This window comes from Lathyrus oleraceus, chromosome 4 (genome assembly GCF_024323335.1).
Source record: "Lathyrus oleraceus cultivar Zhongwan6 chromosome 4, CAAS_Psat_ZW6_1.0, whole genome shotgun sequence".
Taxonomy (NCBI): domain Eukaryota; kingdom Viridiplantae; phylum Streptophyta; class Magnoliopsida; order Fabales; family Fabaceae; genus Lathyrus; species Lathyrus oleraceus.
In genome coordinates, this window is record NC_066582.1 from 313305784 (window position 1) to 313310473 (window position 4690).

The 4690-nt window shown below is 39.3% G+C and overlaps 1 non-coding gene across 1 annotated transcript; it reads right to left on the reverse strand.

Annotated features, from left to right (window-relative positions):
- Positions 1-336: 336 nt before the first annotated feature.
- On the reverse strand, positions 337-443 carry LOC127077547 (small nucleolar RNA R71). The gene has a single exon (XR_007787345.1). It is a non-coding gene; the product is annotated as a small nucleolar RNA R71 (small nucleolar RNA).
- Positions 444-4690: the final 4247 nt, after the last annotated feature.

Below are 4690 nucleotides of genomic sequence, written 5' to 3' on the forward strand. Positions count from 1 at the left end.
TCCCAACAAGAACCTCATAACAGCATTGCTGCCCCTGCTATTGATCGAAACGATTTCGAGTTGAAACCTTCATTGTTATTAGTTGTCCAACAACATCAATTTACTAGAAATCCTACGGACGATCCTAATGAACATTTGACCATGTTTGTGCAGTACACAGACATTGTGAAGGTGAATGGTGTATCTCAAGCTGCGATAAGACTACATCTTTTTCCTTTCTCTCTAAGAGACAAAGATTGGGCTTGGTTGCAATCCTTGCCATCCAACTCAGTCACTACATGGGAAGAACTGAAGAACATTTTCTCAGCCCGATATTTTTTGCCGAGCAAAATTGCTATTCTAAGAGCTCAAATCAACGAATTTCGATAAAAAGATGCAGAATCTCTCTACGACGCGTGGGAAAGATACAAAGGCATGATGAGGATGTGCCCACATCACGGTCTCAAAGACTAGGTGATCATTCACACATTTTACAATGGGTTTCTGTATAACACGAGATTGTTAGTAAACGCTGCCGCAGGCAGTGCACTTATGGACAATCCATACAACGAAGCCTATCAACTCCTTAAAAACGTGGCCCAAAACCATTGCCAATGGGGAGGTGAAAGAACTCCAGTAGAGAAGTCCCAAACAAAAGGTGGAATGTACAAAATTAGTAGCCTTGACCATGTCCATGCAAAGGTAGATGCCCTTGTTCAAAAGTTAGACAACTTGACCATAACACCCGCAACCCCCATGGCCGCCGTAACTCCAAACTGCGAGTTATGTGGAGTTCCTGGACACACTGTACCAGAATGTCAAATATTAGTAAGAGACTCCACTGATCAAGTGAATTATGCTCAAGGAAACCCTTATTCGAATACCAACAACCCAGGTTGGAAAAACCATCATAACTTTTCGTACAAGAACAACAACGCCTTGTATACACCTGGCCAAGCGTCTGCTATTCCACCTGGATATCAAAAGCCATCTACTAATGCTCCTAACATTCCTAGGAAGTCCAACCTTGAATTAATGATGGGAAGTTTCATAGCTACCCAAGCTCAAACAAAGAAAGACTTCTTGAACCAAAACATACACACTAGTCAGAAACTTAAGCAATTAGCAAACAAAATAGACGCTTTAGCCACCCACAACAACATTCTTGAAACACAGATTTCACAAGTGACTCAACAACAAGCATCTACTACTACTCCTGCTGGCACATTTCCTGGACAGCCACAACCTAATCCAAAAGGACGTGCAAATGTCATTATATTGAGAAGTGGAAAACAACTAGACGGACCCGTAGAACTAAGACTTCAAACTCCTGCCAGTTACCAAAAGCCTGAAAAAACAACAACTGAGAAGGTAAGTGAACCGAAGGAGAAGGAAGATAATACCCAAAAGGCCAAAGAGAAAGAAAAATATTATGTGCCTCCACTACCTTATAAACCACCCATTCCGTATTCTCAAAGATTCGCAAATTCTAAAACTGTAGAGAAATTTAAGAAATCTGTTGAACTTCTGAAGCAACTGAATATCACAATAACCTTTACAAAAGCTATCACACAAATTCCCTCATATGCCAAGTTTATTAAAGAGATCCTATCCAATAAGAAAAAGATCGAGGATAACAAAATAGTTTCACTTACTGCTGAGTGTAGCGCAATAATCCAAAACAACATGCCTCCCAAACTGAAAGAGCCAGGTAGTTTCTCCATACCCTATGTCATTGGAAAGTTCTTCATAGACAAGGCTCTATGCGAATTAGGAGCCATCACTAGTGTAATACCCTTATCCATCTATAAAAGGCTCAACATGGGAGAACTAAAAGCAACCAAGATGTCTGTTCAACTAGCTGACCGCTCAATAAAATATCATGTTGGTATACTAGAGAATGTTCCAGTACGTGTAGGACAATTCTACATTCCTACCGACTTCATAATCATGGACATCAAAGAAGGTGCTACTACACCTATTATATTAAGAAGGCCATCCTTAGCCACCGCCGGAGCCATAATAGACGTGAAAAGAGGCAAGCTAACATTCGATGTTGGAGAAAAAAAAGTTGAATTCATCTTGACATAATTCATACATGCGCCATCTATAGACGATACTTGTTATCTAGTTGATGTCATAGACGAATGCGTAAGAGAAATGGAGATGCAAGAAACCACATATTCTAATATAATGAAAATCCAAATCCCTTCAATCTTTGAAGATGATAATTGGCGTGAACCATACCAAAATGACAGTCTAAGCGAATGCTTAACACTTACACCTAATCACATGCCTTGCGCGAAGAAACCAGACTTAGAATTAAAAACACTACCCAAGAAGCTAAGATACGAATTCCTGGACACTGAACTCAAAAGACCAGTAATAGTCAATGCAGACTTATGACAGATTGAAACTGAAAAGTTACTAGATGTCTTAAGAAAATATCCAACTGCGTTAGGCTACAACATCGTTGATCTAAAAGGAATAAGTCCTTCTATCTGTATGCATCACATTATGCTAGAGGAAGATTTTAAAACCTCTAGAGAACACCAGAGAAGGATAAACCCAATCTTAAGTATTGTAGGCAAGGATGAAGTAAATAAGTTATTAGATGCAGGAATCATATATCTGATCTCCGATAGTCAATGGGTTAGCCCCTTTCATGTAGTCTCCAAGAAAAGGGGTGTTACAGTTGTTAAGAACGAGAAGGGCGAAGCTATAGCACAAAGAGTTGTGACTGGAAGTAGAATCTGCATCGGCTATAGGAAACTGAACAAATCCACTTGAAAGGATCATTTTCCTCTGCCTTTCATTGATCAAATGCTTGAACAATTGGCTAAGCCTTCACACTTCTGCTATCTAGATGGTTATTTAGGATTCTTTCAAATTCCTATCCATCCTGATGACCAAGAGAAAACAACCTTCACATGCCCTTATGGTACATTTGCTTATTGACGAATGCCATTTGGACTATGCAACACACTCGCAAAATTCCAAAGATGCATGATGTCAATCTTCGCTGACTTTATAGACGACATTATGGAAGTCTTTATGGATGATTTTTCTGTTTGTGGGCAGAGCTTTGAAGGATGTCTATCAAACCTTGAAATGGTACTTGAAAGATGCGTAAAGGTGAATCTCGTATTGAATTGGGAGAAATTCCATTTCATGGTCCAACAAGGAATCGTGCTAGGACACGTAGTATCTGATAAAGGAATTGAAGTAGACAAAGCTAAAATCGAAATTATAGAAAATCTTCAACCTCCGAAAAACGTACGAGAAATACGAAGCTTCTTAGGACACGACGGTTTCTACCGACGCTTTATCAAAGATTTCTCGAAAATTACCAAACCACTGACTGGTTTATTAATGAAAGACACTGACTTTATATTTGATGAGAAATGTTTAACATGGTTTGAACAATTAAAAACAGCTTTAATCATCGCACCTATTCTATAACTACCTGACTGGAGATTACCATTCGAAATCATGTGTGATGCAAGTGACTATGCCGTAGGCGCAGTGCTAGGACAAAGGAAGGATAAAAAAGATAAGAAAGGTACTAAGAACGTAGTAGTAGACCACTTATCACGAATCGAAGGGAATAAGCCTGAACAAGTTCCAATAAATGATGATTTCCCTTACGAACGAATTATAGCCCAAATGGAAAGCGACATGTCTGAGCTAACCTTAAATGATACCGAAATAAAAGAATCCGTGGAAGAAATTCATACGAATATAACTCTTCCATGGTAAGCTGATTTTGTCAACTACCTAGTTGCTAGAGCACTTCCACCAGACCTATCATACCAACGAAAGAAGAAATTCTTTCATTATCTAAAACAGTACTAATGGGATGAACCTCTTCTTTTCAAGAGAGATGCGACGACATTCTCCGTCGATGTGTTCCTGAGAATGAAATAGATGATATAATCTCTAATTGCCATTCCGCTCCCTTTGGTGGGCATGCAAGCACTTCAAAAACTTGTGTTAAGATCTTACAATCTGGCCTATTTTGTCCTATTCTATGGAAAGATGTCCATTATGCGGTTATAAATTGCGACCGGGGCCAACACACTGGTAAAGTTTCAAGACCCAACGAAATGCCACAAACAGGCATCTTAGAAGTGGATGTCTTTGATGTGTGGGGGATTGACTTCATGGGACCATTCCCGTCTTCTTTTGGTAATAAGTACATACTTGTAGCTGTCAATTACGTTTCAAAATGGATCGAGGTTGTAGCTTCTTCAACGAATGAAACACGAGTAATGATTAAGCTGTTCAAGAACGTAATCTTTCCTAGATTCGGTGTGCCATAACTAGTAATTAGTGACGGTGGCTCCCATTTCATATCAAATATCTTTGGAAAACTTCTTTTGAAGTATGAAGTCCGGCACTGTGTAGCAACACCTTATCACCCACAAACCAGTGGGCAAGTCGATGTTTCGAATAGAGAGATCAAACAAATTCTAGAAAAGACTGGCAGAATATCTAGAAAAGACTAGTCATCTAAACTAAATGAAGCTTTGTGGGCATATAGGACAACCTACAAGACCCCAATAGGGACCACACCCTTTAAATTAGTTTATGGTAAATCATGTCATCTCCGTGTAGAGTTAGAACACAAAGCTTATTGGGCAATTAAGACCCTAAATCTAAATTATACTTTCGCAGGCGAGAAGCGAATTTTAGACATTCGCGAATTGGA